General features: G+C 38.8%; 1 protein-coding gene across 1 annotated transcript in view; it reads right to left on the bottom strand.

Annotated features, from left to right (window-relative positions):
- KMT2C (lysine methyltransferase 2C) overlaps window positions 1-20,945 on the bottom strand; it is a gene marked incomplete in the record, with an annotated part of 4,117,755 nt that overhangs the window by 784,896 nt on the left and 3,311,914 nt on the right.

Raw genomic sequence — 20,945 nt, 5'->3', positions numbered from 1 at the left:
GGATAAAATAAAATGCATACAACACATAAAAAGCATTACGTGCATGCTTGGTAAGTGTATTTCACCACTCCAATACATGGTTAAGAGACTGGTGGCAAGCTTGGCTTGTGGTCTTAGTGACATACAGTTATCTTCAAAGTTCTGCACCATCAAAGCCAGTAACATATCCATGACAAACCAAGCATTGGTGCTACATGGTTTTATTACAGGTGTAACCTTCACTGCATCCCACAGTCACTTCTGACTGAGCAGCTGCATAACCACAAAAAAATACTAGATATACTTGAATTTGCCATCTTGATTGCTCTTCAAGAAAGCTCACTGGGGTGTATGAAAGTGCTTAAGTTTATTGTAGCACTGGATCTTTGAGGCAATATCAGTGTAACAATAAATCATAACATTTAGACTCACTGAACCCTATTCTCCTGTCAGGCTTTTTCCAAGGAGTGACAAACATTGTTGCAGGGAAACAATGCAAGTCTCATACCAAGAAAGGTACATACTGATGCAAGTGGAGTGAAATCTACTTAAAAGCCCATATTTTCTTTGCTTTCTCTTGTTCTTTAAGACTGTACATCAATCCTGAAAGACTGTTCTTGTTACCAGACTCCAGCACTATTTGCCTTACAATACAAAGTGGATAAACAACCACAAATCCTTAATTACATCATAGGGATGAATAGTAACTGTGTACAATTACCAGTTACCTAGTGTTTATAAGAATGTAGCATAAGACGTACATGCAGAAAATATAACAAAACATCCATGGTTATACAGGAAGTCCACTGGTATGTAGCACTAGCACAGACACTGTAGCATATACATATGCAAAAGTACAGAAAGGTTATAACAATAAAACATCCTTTCAAATTGGAAAAGAAAATATGAAACATTATAATCAGAAGATGATGATAATCACAGCACTAAGAAACAAAGCCACAAAAATGTATAACATAACTACACCTTCTTTGGGGGGGGGGGGGGTGATTAACATTCAATTCTAACATCTGGCTAGACTCCCAAACACTACAAGTCAGTGTAACTTATGGAGGAGATACATAGCACAACATATCGTAGTCTGGTATTCTGTGCCAGCAGCCACAGCATAAATAATAAAAAAACACTGCAGTAACTGTTGTCATGGGATATAGAATGAGACTCAAGAATGTCTGCTTATTCTTATTCACACAGGAAGTAATGCAGCAAATCAATCATTCATAAAAATGCATGAAAAAGAAATAGGTGTCATAAACCCCCAAAGGAATGAAACTGATAACCACTTTATGTTTGCACCCTTGTAAAAGTTCACTCAATATAGTAACACAAAGTGAAGTATTTAGATAGGAAACAGATACACCGCATTACATTAATTGCTCCATCTATGCATATTGAATCAGTTTTAACACAATGTATTTAAATTTTATATTTTCGGGAGATAAAACGCACTCAGGTGTGTTAGAATAAAAATTATGGAAATATCTGAAGTAAGCTCTAGAACAGGAGTGTCCACCCTTTCCACTTGCCGGGGCCGCATTGAGTGAACAGAAACTGTCTTGAGGCCACATGTAAAATATATCATATAGTTAACTGTTTCGCTGTCATGGGTGAGGGTGACCAAAGTCAACCCCTGGCTGTATTGTAGGTGCATTTGAACAATGAAGAAATGTAATAAATGCCTAATATTTGCCCTGAAATTCAAATTCTCATTCTAATTCTTGAAATAACAGTCAACTCTAACATCTTAATTTGTAGAAAAAAAAAATGTACAGGTACGGAACCCTTCCATTTGTACGAGATCCCACTTCTTGATTTTGCTGGTTTCTTAAAGATGTCCATGCCTTCTGTCATGTCCTTAATGTTCATATGTCATCCAAGGTGCTGATGTAGTCTTCTGTTTCCAATTCCATTGCAGTAGGCATATCGCCACTACTGGGATATTGGACCTCTGCTTATTGTCACTCTGTAGCATCAATGAAGTGCAGAATACTCTGCAGATGAAGCTGTTGGCACATTTGTTGCTGTTGCACTGCTATTTGGTAAGGCTGGTCTGAAGATGAAAGAAGGTTTATCAGTGGTGATGCACAGCTTGCAGGAATGATGACACCTTCAATTCTCTGTCCTTCAGTACTCCAAACAAACAATTTCACTCTGTGGATGGTTCCCACAGTTTTCTATTTGCCATCTTAAATGGTATTATCAAACTGAGCACTCCTTCTGAAATGCACATTACATAATATCTTTGGAATCTATCCCTGAAATTATGCAAGACATGGCTACATCTGGCACTGTCAAGATTTGTTGCTGTTGCACTGCTATCTGGTGAGGCTGGTCTGAAGATGAAAGAAGTTTCATCAGTGGTGATGCACAGCTTGCAGGAATGATGACACCTTCAACTCTCTGTCCTTCAGTACTCCAAACAAACAATTTCACTCTCTGGATGGTCGCCACAGTTTTCTATTTGCCATCTTAAATTGTATTATCAAACTAAGCACTCCTTTTGAAATGCACACTACATAATATCTTTGGAATCTGTCCCTGAAATGATGCAAGACATGACTACATCTGGGGAAAGAGAGGATATTGTGAAAATATTATGCAGGCAGCTCTAAATAAGCTAAGGGGAAACAGGAAGTGCAACGAGGACAATTTCATCAGAAGATATATTGGTCATACAGAGAAAAATAGAGAAGGGGTTATGGAGGTGGATCCCATGTTTTTTGTGACAACATTTTCTCCACTGACATTTAAAGTAAGGAAATTGGTGGAAAATTTATGGCCTGTTATTAAAAGAGATGAAGTGGTAGGAAAATTACTTCCAGAAAAGGTCACTTTTTCTTATGGTAGGTTCAAAAATTGTCATTAAAAGTGAAAAAATACAGAAATAGGGATAGGAATTGAGCATTTCCATGTGGGGCCTGGTAAAATATGTAGCAAGATCAAAAATGTAGATGGTTGGATGATAAATGGTAAGAAGTTTTGGATTAAGAGTGAATTTAAATGTAATTCATGTGGTGTGGTCTACATCATTGGATATGGATGAACACCCATAAAATGGTATGTGAGACAAACAAAAAGAAAGGTAAAATTGAGAATATTGGAACATCTAGGTGACAAAGAAACAAAAGAATGGAAAGTTCGATTGCTGAACATTTTTGGATGTCACTTGGGGGAAATGTTGACAGTTTTTTTCTTTAGTGTATTGGCACAACCTTTTGATGGAGGGGGTGATAACATAGGGAGTGAAGCATTCAAAAGTAGACTGGTAAAACTGGAGACAAAACTTATTATCAGTCTAGGTACTTTACATCCTATAGGGTTGAATTTGGAAGCAAACTGGGACTTATAAGATTTAATGTACAGATGAATAGGTAAGGAAAAATAGAAAATGTCATAAGTAAATGTAAGTAGGAAAAGTTTAGTGGCCCATTTAATTATTGTTAGTGGGATATAACTTAAATATCAGTGGGCACCACTAGCACATGACATTCAATGAAAAATGGTGAAATGGAAAAGTAATAAGTTATTTACATTTATTATATAAAGAAATTTTATAATGTAAATGTGTAAAAAACGTGTAACAACAGTATAAAAGTGAAAGATGGTTTTCATATCTGTGTGAGGCACCTTTAACATTTGGGTAATTAAAGCTATTATTAAAAGGAACTGAATGTATTTAACTAATTAGCACTGTAATTGGGGGGGATATAAAATTACTACTGAATGTAATGAGGTTATTCCTTTGAAGGCTGTTGAAGCAGAGGTACCAGAATGTGATGTGGAATAAAGAATTGTAGCCGTAGCCGTAGCTGTGCTCGTGCTTGGTTCATTGTAATTTATTGAGGAGAATTCCTGTGGTGTGTTTCCTGGTTTCGGCTGGGGACTGTGGTTGTTTGTTTCCAGTACATCTGGCACTGTCAAGATCTGTTGCTGTTGCACTGCTATCTGGTGAGGCTGATCTGAGGATGAAATCTTTATCAGTGGTGATGCAGCTTGCATGAATGATGAGACCTTTACTTCTCTAAAAATGAACAATTTGTATTTTTACATTTGTTCCACTGACTAACTGATGGTAGAACATGTTAAACTTTGGATCACCCACTTACTACGAAGCCACAAAGAACATGATAATATGCAACAACACACTCCAATTTCACAAGGTAATCTCGCACCTGCTTTTTTTGCAGTTGCCTCTCCAATATGCATGAGTGCACACTTCAGCTGACAACTTGTACAGATCCACCCAATGAGGCATAGCATCATCAGATAATACCGTTTTGTACTTCTTCCTTAGATTACTATACGTCTCCAACTTGAGTTGTTCACAGGTTCATAGGTAGGTACTAGGCTATCGGCCCAAGGGCCTACATAAGCATAGTCAGCAAGGTTCCATAGCTTATGCCACTGAAGAAAGTTATTTTCCTGTGCCACTGTCGAGCAGAGACACAGAAGTGATCCCCAGGGTATATTTCCTATTTCCCATCCACTCATCAAGATTTTTCTTGAAGAGTGCTAATGAAGAGCTTTGCTGGACATAGATGGGTAGCTTGTTCCAGCGTATAGGAAGTCTCTGGGACAAGAATCTATCCCTCCAGCATGTCCTGTTTATTGTGGTGACAAGGTTTAGGTCCCAAGAGCGTGTAGCTCGGAGGGATTGGGATTTTTTAGGTGTAGCATGTCCAACAGCTCTGGGTTTGACATAGCTTTATATGTTAGGCAGAGATCACCTCGGAGTAGGCAATATGCTACGGAGTAAAGCTGGAGTTTTTTGAGGCGGTCAATGTAGGGCATTTGTTTGAGGCCAGTAATCCTCTTTGTGAGGTACTTCTGTGGCCTTTCCAGCTGCTGCAGATGTCTTGTGAGGTACATTCCAAAAGGGGCGTTGTACTCCATAATGGGCCTAATGAGTGACGAGTAGAGGGGATCAATGACCTCTTTTTTCCTGGGTGAGAACCTTTTTATGACGAGATGTGCCATGCAGAAGGACTTCCTGACTACTGTGGCGATGTGACTATCAAAGGAGAGACTACTATCCACCTGGGTCCCAAGGTCTCTTATCACGCATTCGGTGTTAAGTAGACTGCTGCCTATGTGGTAGTTCATGGGTACAGAGTTTTTACCAAAGGCGATGACACTGCACTTTTTGGCATTGAGCTTGAGGCCATGGCTCTGACACCAGGCATCTGTCTCAGTGAGGCCCTTCTGTAGGATGTCCACATCATTTGGGGACTTGACTATGGCTCCTAGTTTGCAGTCATCTACGAACTTCGTTAGCCAGAGGCCTTCTCTGTTAGCCTGTACATCAGAGAAGTAGATACCAAACAGGAGAGGTCCCAGGATGGAACCCTGTGGTACTCCACTTGTCACTGCTTTGAGGTCAGATTTGGAGTGTGCAGCTTTTACAGTGTGGGTTCTGTCAGTGAGCCAGTTGGCAACCCATCTTGTGATGTAGGGATTTACACCTAGTTTAGTGAGTTTAGCTATAATTCCAGAATGGGGCATGGTGTTGAAAGCCTTGGCGAGGTCAAGATAGGCTGTGTGAACCACCTTTCCCTCATCCACAGCTTTGTTGACTGCCTCAAAGAAGTTGATCAGGTTCAGGAGGCATGATCTGCCTTTCACAAACCTGAACTGGGTGGTATCCAGAGTTTGGACGTTACCAATGTCTTTGTTTGAGTTCCATGATGATACGTTCCATGGCCTTGCAGACCAGGCTCGTCAGGCTAATAGGTCGATAGTTCCCAGGATCAGTGGTGGCTCCCCCTCTGTGGAGTGGGATAACTGTTGCTGTGCGCTATTCAGTAGGCCCAAAGCCTGATGCAAGGCTATTATTGAACATGGTGCTTAAGTGGGGAGCCAGTTCGTTCTGAAGTTCGTGTAAAACACAGCCTGGGATGTTGTCCAGTCCATTGTTTGCTGAAAATTCAAAAGGGGTCTTCCAGTGTTTGCTACTTTTCACAAATTTCAACAAACTGACTGACTTTATTAGTAGTGGCAATGTTTACTCATGAAACCTGCTCACAAGGGTGCAGCCAGGCACAGACCTTCGCAGAATTCAAACATAATGATCCTAGTTCTTGTTATACTTTCTTAGTGTCCACATCAGGAGGTTCAGGCTGTCAAATAAAGATTGTTCTTTCATGTAATAAACAAACATTATGAGCATAACCTTTTTTATGTGAACACTGAGCCTGTCTTTGATACCAGTGCATCTATATTGGTTTTGATAGAGGTAGTGGCGATGCGAAGAGTATTTTCAAGATGCTCATCTGAAACTTTAGTTCTGATTTTATTTTTTGTATACTTCATAGGAGAAAAAAATTGCTCGCAAATGTACGTACTCCCCAACAGAGATGTCATGAACAGGGCATGTTCGTGAAGTGACTGATATTTTTCTTTAGGCAAGTACAACTTATAAGAGTCCAATATAGACACTTGCAGAAATTTTTCTTTAAGTTGTATACCTGACTGCAATTCGATGGATTCAGGTTGCAGGTTTGCAGGAAACATGTTGATGTCAACTGAAAATGGAGTAGCAAATATACTGAAATGCTGCTGGTGTTTTCTGAAATCTTGAAATCTGCTCTCAAAGTCCTGTGATAAGCTATTAATTAATGCCGCATATTTTTCAGTAGTTACGTGGCTTTGTTCAGACAGTGTTTCAAAGTGAGTGAAGTTATTATTCTTAATCTGACAGTGCCATAATTTCAGCTTCACTTCAAATGCCATCACTGTTTTGAAACATGTAATTTATTAGTAGATTTTCACCTTGGAGGCACAGGTTCAGGTCGTTTAAATGAGCAGTGAAGAATGTTAAATCAGCCATCCAGTTTGCATTTTCAAATTCAGGTACAGGCTTTTGACTCCATAAAGCACTTTATTTCATTTCTCAAATCATAGAAACCTTTCAGCATTTTACCATGACTTAACCACCTTACTGCAGTAAAGTACACAATGTCTTCATAGCTAGTTTCCAAGGTTTTCAGAAACTCTTGAAACTGGCAGTGATTTAATCCTCTGGATCTTATAAAATTTATTGTTTTAATAACAACATTGATAATATTTTCCATTTTTACAGTCAGTGCACACAAATGTTCTTGATGTATAATGTGGTGGTACTTCATGAAACGCACGTTACTGATCTGTTTTGCATCTTCTTCCATCAGTGTTCTTAGTCCTTCCTTCTTTACAACCATAGCCGGAGCACCGTCACTTACTATGCCAGACATGTTTTCGATGGTCAAGGAAATTCTTGCCAATGTTGCTTTTCATACTTTATACAGATCAACAGACTTCGTGGTATCTTTCAGTGGAACTAGAGAGGCCAGTTCTTCGGTAATACTAAAATCGTTGTCAACACCTTGAATAAATATGACAAGTTCTGCCATATCTGTAAAATCAGTGCTGTCAGTCAAAGCCATGGAGTAAAACTTGAAAGTTGCACACAGAGATTCCAAAGTATTTTCAACATATTTGGCTATATCTTCCACATGACTAGCGATTGTCTGGTGTGATAAACTTATTTTACAAAAATCTGATTTTTTTTCAGGACACATTATGTCTGCTACATTTTCAAGGCATTCTTTTAATAAATTCACCATCAGCAAATGGCTTGGATTTTTTAGCAATTAAATTTGCTACAGCATAATTTGCCTTGACTAAGGAATCCGGTTGAGTAGCTGATGTTTGAAACAGCTGTTGTTGGAATGTAAGATTTTTTTTTTTTAATTTAATATTTTTTGTCTACGGTACACTCCTTGCAAAAGCAATGTCTTTTGGGCTTTTCCCGGTTAAGGGTCACCACAGTGGAACTCCGGTCCGCTGATTGGCAGTGGATTTTTATGGTGCAGAGGTGCCAGCCCAACGCCCAACCTTCACGGAAGACACACCCAAACGCACCTACTTGCATGTCTATCGTTTTACGCAGCCGCAGGGAGGACATGCAGACTCCGCACAGAAGGAACTCCGGCCGAGAATCGAACCAAAGAACCTCTTGCTGTGACGCAACAATGCTAACCACTGCACAACTGCGGCCCATTACGGCACACTCCTTGCAATTCACTTAATTTTGCGTGCATTTGAATATAATGCCTTTTCAAATTGTAGTCCTTGAAAATGGATACCACTTCTCTGTATAGTAAGCAAAGTGCTTTATTATCAGATTCAACAAAGAAATAGTCGTCAGTCCATTTCTCCTGAAATACTTTCCTTTCATCTGCTATTCTTTTTTTCATTGTAACAGATTTATTTTGGCATGATGCAGAAGCCATGCTGAAAAGGAAAAAAGGAGTAACTAGTATTAACTACTACTACTTTATCCCTAGTTATATTGATTATTTTTAAAACAATGGCTAAAACTTTCCATTAAGTTATTTATGCTAAATAACTTATGCCTGTGTTTTGCTTCCAAGAACAATGAGTACACTTTTGTACAACTGTTAATTGTGACTACTATAAGTTTGATTCTTTGTATAATATTGTCCTGATACAGCATATTTTTTATGCTGCTCTTTATTGCATCGTATGTAATAGTTACGATGTCTTTGTGGAGCTTTTCTCCCCGGGCCTCTGCTGAAAATGGAAATATATCCAGTCAGACTAGCCCGGTTAACAAATGTAAAATAAATAAAATAAATAAAAAAATAAATAAATTAAAAAAAATAAGGAGATAAAAATTTAAACTAGCCGTAGTTGTAGTATGTGTTAATGGTGTTAGAGGAAGAATTTTACACCAACAATGTAACACAAAAATATCCAGGCAGGAGAGACAGGTGGAATTCATGAAATTCAGATCGACTGTGATAGAGCTATGAACATGTATGGTTAAGCATGTAAGCAACAGTTTCTTACTGGTACAAAGATGGTAGCTTTCAATAACTAATCACATCCCTAACATCAAGTTAAACACTGTTTACTTTGCATGCTACCCAAGGAAACTCATTCACTTCCAAAGAAAAAACTGGCATCACTAGCACTCATTTTAGTTATTCACTATAGCACTACCAATTCTCACTGGGAAAACCACTCCAACAGTTCAAATACATAAAATGTCAACATTAGCAGTCCTACAATATTATAATCCACAAAAGTAAGCCAACAAATTTGTAATAAAGTAAAGAACTCACATTACTGACTTAATAAAACAATTCTGAATAAGCTACAACAGGGTCTCACTCAAACAAATGATTGGTGCCAGAAACATGGCCTCAAGCTAAATGTCAAAAAAATGCATCATCATCATCCCCTTCAGGTATGTTTTAACTACCTGTGCATTTTTTTAAATTTTTTTGTATTTAAGTCAGGTCGTGGAAGAATTACACCGAGTATAATCACTTTGGATGTTACCAAAGTTAAAAAAAAAAAAAAAAAAAAACCTTAGGAAAATAAAGGTTTTCATTGTCCAATTAGCAGGCTAGACTGAACCATTTCAAATTATTCTGCATCTGACAGCAGACAGATGTTTGCTGTATTTATGTCAGACTGTCCTGCAATGTTGTTAAAATATTTCCTGTGATTATGAACTCTATCACTGTGTTGAGTTATTGAGTACTGTCTTGTTCTTTTATTTATTATTAAATGTAACCTTTTAATTCTGGCTAGTTTGTTAGAGATATTTAAGCTCTTACAGTACTTGCATATGTATTTGGTGACACTGTACAGGCCACTCCAATAGCCTTGTTACTGGTCACACTTACCATTTGGATAATAGTAACATTACACAGTAAGACTGGCCACCCTTTGGGAAGGGCCTTATAGTAGCTGATAAGTAAGAGTAGTTGGTGGCAGCTGGTACTAACTTGTAGTCTGGGCAGAAGGGGCCATCGCTAGTGAACCTGTGCCAGCTTTCCCTAGGAGTGTCTGTGTGGTTGTATATAGATCAAATCTCAAAGTGTGTGTTTCTGTCAGCTACTTGGGCAGACATGAAGCACTGGTTGGACAGAGAGGGTGCTGGAGGTTTTGGATTGACCACTCGGCTGAGATCTTAACCCTATAGATGTGCCAGTGGGGAATCTTATTGGGGATCTGGGGAAAGAGGGAGAAACCAGCCCACAGACAAACTCTGATCTCTGTGTGCTCTTAACAGAAATTGCACTTTACTGTGTGTGTACTTGTCATCCTCCCGATGTGCATGTCCCTCAGTGGTGACAGTGGTGAGGATTGAAGCTCCTTGATTACTGGGCCAGTGCAAGGGCGTCACACCTTCATATTTACTATTTTGAGTTCCGCTGTGGCAACCCCTAACTGGGAAAAGCCAAAAGACATATAATAATTTTGCATGAGCAGCAGAGACACTGCAGTCTAAGTCTACTTCTGGAAGTTGCAGTCCTGTGCAGAAGATGAAAATAAACAGGTACTTTGACTCCATTTTGCACCTAGTAAACAAGAAAATACACTTACTCTACTCAACTGCCTAGCTATGTAAATCGGTTTGAGTGGTTTCTTTCATTTGTTTCTGCATTTTACAGGATGAGAGCTGAGACAGATGGGAAGCAGACACTATACTGTTAATGAAGATGATGAAAACTGTAGTAGGACCTGATAATGATTCTTGAGATACTCCAGATACTAATTTATGTATAATAATACTTGTGATAAGAAATGTTTGTATTGGCTTTGCTCATCTATTTAACAATGTATGTAACTTAAACAAGTCCATCGCTATCAAGAAAACTGATAAATCTAGAAAGAGCAAAGCTAAAGCTGAAGGCTAAAAATCACTAGGGCAATTTCTAAAAATTACAGCAGTTGACAGGTATGAGCAAGCCTAACTACAAATATTGGCCATATACTACTTTGTGCAGGCATTGTAACCTTTAAAAAGAGATAAAAATCCCATAAATATAATTCTACACATCAACTGACATTTTAATTAGAAACCAAGTCCACATGCAAATGTCTTCAACTGCCACTCACTGTCAGGGACAATTATCATATTATCTCAAATCTCTGCCGTTCAGGCATGCTTCTCTAAAAAGGGCTTATCCCACATAAATGATCAAGATAAACTATGTGAATATTAATGAACTAACAACACAATAAATTGGGGAGGAAATACTCGGCTCCAAAGTCTAACCCAGTACTACAGTGACTTTCCAAAAGATGACCCTATTTACATATTAGAATTTTGCATCTTAAGAAACCACGAAAGAGTGCAACTCTGAATTCCTAAACACAATGCTTTCATCCCTCCATAAAACAGGCATTGCCTCAAGCACCCTTCCAATCATTTGAATTCCTTCCGTCCTATTTTTCCAAGTTTTCCTTCTGATTAGAAAGTATAACCTTTCTTCTTAAAGTTTCTAGTAATAACCAAGTCCCCAGGCAACTAAACTCAGCCAAACTGTGCTATTATCACAAAAATTAGTTTGAAATGTGTTCAGAATTATTTTACAACTGACAGAAGTTAAAGAATTTCCAGTACAGGAAGTGCAAACATGAAAGTGCCAAATAAATGTTAAAAATTAGCTCCTCACTCACTCTTTGCATTAAACTGTCAAAATAATGCTAATAGCAATTTAAACTATTTTATTGTCAATAAAATTTCTACCACATATTCAATTAAATTCATTCATTGTAAAACTGTAACCGATGTTAAAAATGCTGAAAAAATACAACTTCTGCAATATGTTCCTGTCAAAAGATGAAAATAAATTACACTAACAATAGTAAAGCCAGACCTCTAGTGTCCAGCACAGACATACACACTGTACTTCTGAGAGAACTGCTGAAAGTTTCCTCAGAAATGGTAAAAATAAGCATTTGTCAAAGATAGAAGCCAAACACTGCTGCAAGCAGAAATTCCCACATGATCTACTGCAAACACTGTCCAAAATAAAATATTAAAATATACATACTTTTTAAATAAACAAAATGACAGAAAGAGAATAACACATCTATCAATAACATGAGAGGAAGGGAAGGGTCTCTAAATGGGGTCGATCTGAGCATTAAGCCAAAAAAATCTGCACTGGGTCCTGTGACGAGCCAAAGGACCTCCTTCTTTACATAGCAGAAAAAGACTGAACGCTCACTTCCTGTAACAGCTGAAGGCTTCTCTCTTAGAGAATGCTGAGTCAATCAGCTGCGACAAAAGAGACAGGAAAGGGAATCTGAGAAAAGTTGCCATTACTGGGTTACCTTGGAAGAAAGCCCAAAATGCCGCTGAGGCAGTGGTAATGATGAACATTTTAATTTTTAGATCAAGCATATAAAACAACAAATTAAATAATGTGCATATTAGCACTGAGGCAAATGGCAATTTTTTCCAAAGAAAAAGATGTACAGAAAAGGAGACATATGTTGAGTGCTTCACCTAGTGATGTATGCTGATATTAATCTAGAAGGGTTAACAACTATAACTGGTGATTTAACAAATCCGACTGATCTCTGAACTTTATGCAGTAAAATGCAGAATTTCTCATATTATTTAAATGTGTCTTGGTAATGGTAGCATCCACAATACGAAGATTGTTGCCAGACGCAGACCCTTTTCATAAGCCATGGATTGTAATATGCAGTAGCACCCCACAACACATGTTGAGGTTTTAACAGTTCTAAACAAAGCAGCACTAACTCAGCACTGCTGTCATTAGAATGGCCTTCATTTCCCACAAGTCTACCTCAAGCCATCTGTCTGCACATTAAATTGATGGGCCATGCATTTGCTCATATAACCCACAACTTCCCTATTCCATCAACTGCTGTCCATCACTGCTTCTTGATGGTAGCTGCTCTCCCACCTCTGTACCTCTGAAATACTCCTTTGCTGGACACATCTGCCTACACACCTACATAAATCAATAAATAATCGATCAGAATAGTTAAATGTATATATATGAAAAAAACCCAGTTGCCTTTAGCCCATATAGAAGAGTTTTAGTAATAAGAATTTCAATGGTTAATAGTTTTCAATAAAAATAACAGATAATTATATAGTTAACTATTTTGTAATCTCATTCGATTATTTGGATTAAAAAATGCATATCTGTACTTATACTAGTACCTGGCATAAAGCTCACAAATGCTGTTTGTTCTAGGGAGTACCCCAGCGAATTTGTACCTCCGTTGTAGTCAGAAACTTTACAATATTATAATATAAATAAAGGAGTGCATGGTGGTACCACTGTAACTGTGGTCCCACTCCTGGTATTTCTTTTGCAAGTATTTAATGACTGACTACACATCAGGCAATTATGTATAATGTATGTTTAGCAAATACTAACTACTCTTTTCAGTATCTTGTCAGAGACCACTGTTGTCGGTCTTATTTTTGTAACCAATTTGCTTAACCTTACATTTGTGGTTTTCTGCACCCAGTCTATTTGCATAACCCTTGTTTTGCTCACAGTGGTTTGAATTATTTTGCATTTTGTGCCCCAGGCAGTTTCCACATACTTTTCCTTCAGTGAACTACTCTGTCACACTAATAAATATATTTTTCAAAAGTGCCTTTCCTGGCTGTTGATAATTTTTGAATAAATCTATATGTATTTTCTCAATGTGTATCATACTTTCACACATATATCAAAAGGTTGACACGGATATTTTACAAATTAGGCTTTCCTTATATCTCCCTCAAACTGTCTGTAGTCGCTAATTGGGTGAGGAGTGATGGAGGATGACCTCCACATTTGAGGAGCACTTGTATGTTTAAGAGTTTTAACCAGACAGAAAGTTAATGCCAAGTGAGCTTGAAGAGTTATTAAAAGCAAATAAATCAAGTTAAATGTTGCTTAGATTGTTCTTCTGACATCACCTGTTTGAATATGTATTTGCTGGCAAAGACAAACAACCATCAATAGTTTCAGTGAAGTTTGTCAGGAATTCTAGAATGTTATTGTCTTTCTTTCTTTCTTGGATTTTCACAAAGTACTTGTAACTGTGTTGATATGCAAGATTCATGGGTGTATCCTGAAAATGATAATTTGAAGAACCAGTAGTTTCTGCACCATCCCAAAATATCAAGGCTAGCCCTCTTCCAAATATCGAAAGTAAGAATTGAACCATCAAACCACAGAGCATGCAATGCATATAAACACGGGGATCACTGAAGTTACGATGCCTGATGCCCTGTCAGAAAAGGCACTGCAGTTAGTCAGTTATGCATACCATCAGATTGAAAACACCATGGTAGTCCATCATTAGTGGAATGTGTACTGAAATGCAATAGCAAGATAGTTTGAGAACATGTTTTTGTATGCAAGGCTCTCTACAAATAATGCAAGAGGATTTTTTTCAAATAGCAATGAAGGTGGCGATAATATTATCAAGAGATAACCACATTTTTATAAAGTCTTATCCGGTTTATATACCCTGACAAGAAACAGCTGTACTTTAAAAGTTCCTATGTCAAACTACCTGCTCTCAAGCCCTCAAAAATTAACAGCAGAATTTTATACTTGCCTGCTAATACGGTTAGAAGTTGCTGTCCGTTTTAAAGGCAACGGCGAATCCCTCTTCTTCAGCGAGAATGACAAGTCCCTATTCTTCAGCTCTTCTTCGATGCAAACACACAAGTCCTATTTTGGCGTGAAAAACTAAACGGAAACGGTGCTTTGGAGCATGCGCACACCAGAGTTGAGGTTAAAAGTCACAAGCACCAAAAAATTTTTTTTAAAAATGTTGAATTTGTTCTTAAAGGGTCACGGACCACATGGAAGACCTCTGAGGACCGCATGCGGCCCGCGGGTTGGACACATCTGCTCTAGAATATTACGCATGAAAGGACCCAATTCCAGCTATTAAAGAAAGTTGAGGTCACTCATTCAGTGGTTCTGTAAATTGCTGCAACAATATTTTATAGATGTACAGACAATGCAAAAACTGGAAATGTTAATACTGAGTAATTCAGAGAGTCAGCTGACAGTCTATACGTAGGGCAGTTGTAGTATTTGCACTCCCTGACAGAATAACAGGGTTACTTAGGAAGATGTATATTTAGGGTTGGAGGCAAGAATTTAGCTAGAAGCTTTCCTCTCTAATAAGCTATATTTGAGAAGAGAAATCAAGCATGGGTGTCCTCTTTCCCCTTTGTATTTGCTTCATATTTAGAGTCATCGACAAAGAATATAACAGACTCACAAATTAAAGGATACAAATGGTATTGCAATCAGAAAAGCTAGCTTTATTTGCATATATTATTTTGTACTTAAATCCAGAAAAGGATATTTTTATGTTGTGGAACAGTCGGAGACAGCTTCAAGTTTTTTCAGGCTATAAAATAAATGAAGATAAAACAAAAAATAAAGTGGTATACTACCCATATTTATGGGGACATGAGATGACAAATTTAGGTCAATGGATTAAGATAGATCCTATTATGACAGCTAAAGATATGTGGGAACAGACTAAACAAAAGACAATACAAAACCTGAAAAAGATGTAAGCTTTTAATTACAGCTATGGATGGTAAGATACAAGCAATGAAAATGTTTCTAGTTCCTTTTTAGTCTTATATACACGTCAGTCATATTTTCTATCAGCCAGAGAAGTAGCTGTGGACCATAATTAATAAACAGTTGAAGGAATGTCTTTGGGAGGGGAAGAAAGCGTTACATGAAATAAGCTGATTCTCCAGGATACTTTAGAGCTACACAGTGAAGATTCATACTGAGCTAGTTGCTCAACATAATGCCTCCGAAATTATCCAAGTACAATTAACACTGGGCAAGACTGCAATTCAGGTTGTAGCATGTTACAGATCCCCCGTCATGTCCCAGGACGCCCACTCCATGCTTCTCGATATAATAGATAATATTAAGATACACCCCAATACCCTAATTTTGGGAGATTTCAACTACCCCTCCATCAACTGGGAAAACTACTCATGTACTAACTCATTTGCCCAACGTTTTCTGGACTTCATCAATTCCAACGCCCTGGACTAGCTTGTCCATACTCCTACCAGGAATAGCAACATCCTTGACCTGGTCAGTACCAATATGGATAAGAAATGCTCCACACCAGAGGTCAACTCCTCGCTGGTCAGGTCTGACCACAAGCTAATCACCCTAGACATCCCCCTCCCAATTAAGGAAACCACAGTAGAACACTTCTCCAAAGCCAACTTCATGCTTCTTAAGTCAGAAGTGGCAAACTTCATTACACCCACACGAATGGAAAATAGTGGCATGACTGGTGAATCATATACAAATGCACTGTATAAGCACACACACGAGTGAATGGATCGTGCCATCCGCAACAGAACCAAGATGCTATCCTCCTGAAAAAGGAAGCCAATCTGGTGGTCCCCTGCTATAAACAAGTTCTACAACAGAAGGAAGAAACTGTTGCAGAAAAGAGTAAAATCCCATGACTGCAGGAACTCCCTGGTCAGTCTCAGCAAGAAGTGGAGATCCCTCAAAATCCTCCAAAGCTAATTACGAAAATAAAATCACCTTGGATTCTAAACACAACCACAAAGCCTTCTACAGCTATGTCAAGAATCTCAATGGCAACACTCAGATCTGCTCTGAACTACAGCACAATGGCACTACATTTACCTTACCAAACCAACTAATACTGCTAACATCCTGGCAGACAGGTTCAGTGCTAACTTCACCCCCCATCACCCCCCAAAGGGTCCATCCCCATACCGGATGATTGCAAAGCCCCTGAAATCACGGCCACACAGGTGAACACCGCACTCTCCAAAGCCAAGAACACAGCATCTATGGGACCGGACAACATCCCAGGCTGCGTTCTGCACAAACTACAGAACGAACTGGCACCCCACCTACATACCATGTTCAACCATAGCCTCACTTCAGGCTTTGTGCCTAAGGAGTGGCACACAGCGACAGTTATCCCACTCCACAAAGAGGGTGCCACTACAGACTGGGAACTACCGCCCCATTAGCCTGATGGGCCTGGTCTGCAAGGCCATTGGATGCATCATCCTAGAGCTTATAAACAAAGACATAGGTAACCTCTAAACTCTGGACCCCACTCAATTTGGGATTGTAAAGGGTAGATCATGCCTCTTAAACCTGACTGATTTCTTCGAAGCAGTCACTAAAGCCGTTGACTAGGGTACTTGACCTCGCCAAAGCTTTCAACACCATCCCCAACTTTGGTATTATAGATAAACTCACTGGACTAGGCATAAATCCCTATGTCACAAGATGGGTGGCCAACTGGCTCACTGACAAAACCCACACAGTGAAAGTAGCCGACTCCAAATCCAACTTCAGACCAGTGACGAGCAGAGTACCACAGGGTTCGGTCCTGGGTCCTCTCCTGTTTGGTATCTACTTCTCGGAAGTCCAGGCTAATACAGCTGGTCTCTGGCTAATGAAATTCGCAGATGACTGCAAACTAGGAGCCGTAATCAATTCACCTAAGGATGTGGACATTCTACAAAGAGGCGTCACTGAGACTGATGCTTGGTGTCAAAGCCATGGCCTAAAGCTCATTGCCAAAAAGTGCATTGTCATCCTGTTTGGGAAAAATACTGTACCCATGAACTACCACATAGGCAGTAGCCTACCAAACACCGAAAGTGTGGTAAGAGACCTTGGGACAAAGATGGATAGTAGTCCCTCCTTTGATAATCACGCCGCCACAGTAGTCAGGAAATCCTTCTACGTGGTACACCTCATCACAAAGGGGTTTCTCCTCCAGAAAAAGAAAGGTCATCGTTCCTCTCTACTCATCCCTTATTAGACCCATCATAGAGTACAACGCCCCGTTTGGCATGTATCTCGCAAGACATCTGCAACAGCTAGAAAGGCCACAGAAATACCTCACTAAAAGGATTACCAGCATCAAACAGATGCCATACGCCGACCGTCTCAAAAAACTCCAGCTCTATTCCATCACATATCGCCTATGCTGAGGCGACCTCTGCCTAACATACAAAGCCATGTCTAATCCAGATCTGATGGACATGCTACACTTAAAAAAATCCCAATCTTTCCGAGCCACACGTTCCAGGGACCTAAACCTTGTCACCACAATAAACAGAACATGCTAGAGGGATAGATTCCTGTCTCAGACACTTCCCCTGCTCTGGAATAGGCTGCCCATTCATGTCAAGCAAAGCTCCTCTAAGAGAAATCTTGACAATTGGATGGGTAATAGGAAATTCACCCTGGGAATCACTGCTGTGGCTCTGCTCGATAGGGGCACAGGAAAATAATTTTCTTGGGTGGCGAAAGCCAGGGAACTAGTCTGTCGAGGCTTGTATAGGCCCTAGGGCCGATAGCCTAGTACTTACAAATGAACCTATATACATAACACAAACAGAGCCTATACACATAACACAAAACAGAAGATTATGAATCAAAGTGGAAAGGAATGATGATGAAATGGGGGTGGTTTGATAAGTAAGGAGAGTGGAAGATTTTGTATGCCGGTCCTTTTGGATTACTTAATTTGAATGGATACTTTACAGCAATGTAGTTAAGGTCAACATACATAACAAAAACAGAATGTTATAGATTAAAGTGGAAAAGTGTAAAGAAGTGATGATGAAATGGGTTTTGGGGGGGTTGAGAAGTAAGGAGAAAGTATGATTTTGCATGTTGGTCCTTTTTTTCCCTATTACCTCTTTCTTCCCTATCACACCTCCAACATTTGCTGTCAACCCGAGGAAAAATTCTTTGGAGTCTACTTGGGGTATAAAACTACCTATATAAACACTTCCAAGCAAAGATCCTAAATCTTCTAGATTTTGCTGCATATTTGGGAGACATACATATATCCCCCATTGCTTCTTTGTAAATTTCATATCCAATTTCTCTTTGCAATCCTTTCTAACCTCCTCCGAATTATTCTTATAGTTATCATGCAATATTCTTATGCTCTAATTATTCCTTTTTAACAGCAGCTTCTATTTGAGATTCTGTTAAAAACTCTACCAGTGCTAAACTTTTGCTTAAGATCCACCAATTTCTTTCTCTTTGCCTGTACTCACATATCAACCTTGATAGGGAAGGCAATCTCTAGCTTGCAGTCCAAATAAATTCTTGGCCTATTCCCATTCTATTACCTTTCCCTCTCTAATGATTTGCCCCAATACCTTGGTTCTTTTACCAGTTTTCTCTAATAAATTCCAGCCCCTCTTGACTATTGTCTACATCCCGAATTGCAGTCATCCCTATCAGGAGAATCTCCATTCTCCATTCCCGTGTTGGCATAGTTCTTAGAATACTTTCTGCTACTTTATGAACACAATATTCTGTATGGTTACCGTTACTCTTCTTAAGGATCTGCATTCAAAATCCCAGACTCTCCTTGTTTGTCGAGTTTCCTCCTTGTTTCATCACCATCATCCCTTCCCACTTTGAATTATAGGTTTCTGCTTGTGCTAAGTATAGGAGCCTTAACTGTGTAGTTCTGAAATATCCCTTCAAACTGGATAATCCCAAACCACCTTGATCTACTGAAGAATCAGCTCATCCAACTTGACTCTTTCATCTTCCTCTCCCAGATAAAATCTTTCAGCTCTTTATTAACTGCTATCAACAACTTCTCCTCTGGTTGATAAAAATGTGTCTGACCTGTGTATAAAAGTAGAGGGACTAAAAACATTTTAACTGCTTGTAGCTTGCTGTCTGTATCCATATAGCAAAGCTTCCAGTTTCTCAGTTTTTGTATTATCTTTTGTTTAATCGCTTCCCACATATCCTTTGCTGCCACACCAGAATCATTTCAATCCATACTCCTAAGTACTTCATTTTACCATGACCCTATAAATATGGATATTGCTGAACCAATTCATGTGTGGTTACATAATTTACACCTATTGCCTTTGTTTTAGCTTCATTAATTTTGTATCTTGAAACTGCCTCAAAATGTTCCACAACACTGAAATGTCCTTTTCTGGTTTTATCGGGTATAAAATGATATCATTTGCAAATAGAGCCAGCTTTTCTTGACTATCATACCAGTTATATCCTTGAATTTTTGAAGTCCCTTAATTTATTTGCTGGGGTGAATTTTCTATTTCCCATTCACTCATCAAGATTGCTCTTGAAGAAGGCCAGTGAGGTGCTCTTCTTGACATGTATAGGAAGTCTATTCCATAGCATGGGCAGTTAATGGGTTATGAACCTGTCCCTCCAGCATGTTCTGTTTATTGTGGTAATGAAGTTGAGGTCTCTAGAGCATGTGGTGTGGAGGGATTGGGATTTCTTTAGATGTAGCATTTCTAACAGAGCTGGGTCAGACATGGCTTTGTAAATCCAGCAGAGATCGCCTCTTAACAGGTGATATGAGAGAATAGCTGGAGTTTTACCCTGTGTTTTTGTTTAGTTATTATTGGTGCATGATCTGAAATAGTTATTGGATGCATATCAAATTGTTCAATTAAATGCAAATGTTCCTGTGAAATGCAAGTTCAGTCTAGCCTAGCCCAATTTCTGTATCTTGGGGAATAATACCTAAATTCACTCTGAACGCTTACTACTGAAGTTACATCTTCCATACCAAATATTTTCATAAATTTCTTCACAAATCTACCCTCCTTTGTTGTATCTTCCCTTCTGGGCTCCCAGACACATCTTCACAAGTGCAAATCAAATTCCTGTCCCCATCTATAAGTAATACTCCTTGCTGAAAGCTGATTATTTCTCCCAGAAGTTTCTTAAGCTCCATTATAGCAGTTTTAGGTGGAATGTAAATACATGCCAGTGTAATCCTCCTTGCTTGCCAGTAGCCCCTTAGTACTACAGCTCTACCATTTTTTTATCCTCTTCTATCACTATTGGAGCTCCTCTTGCAATTAATATAAGTACTCCCCTTTTCCTTTTTTCCAGGTATTCTGCTGAATAACCACCCTGAAAACCTTTCTTTATCAAATTCACATGTTCAGTTCTTTCAATATGTGTCTCCTGTATGCACTCTAGATTGTTAATATAGTTCACCACTCTTACTTTTTTGTATATGTGAGACCATTAACATTTAAAGATAATACAGAAAGCATCATTATGTTAAAAAGTTATTAT

The sequence above is a fragment of the Protopterus annectens genome, chromosome 3.part1 (assembly GCF_019279795.1).
Source record: "Protopterus annectens isolate FY-2018-M chromosome 3.part1, PAN1.0, whole genome shotgun sequence".
NCBI classification, from domain to species: domain Eukaryota; kingdom Metazoa; phylum Chordata; order Ceratodontiformes; family Protopteridae; genus Protopterus; species Protopterus annectens.
The sequence above is the reverse complement of the archived record's forward strand: the minus strand, read 5'-3'. Positions and strand labels throughout refer to the sequence as shown.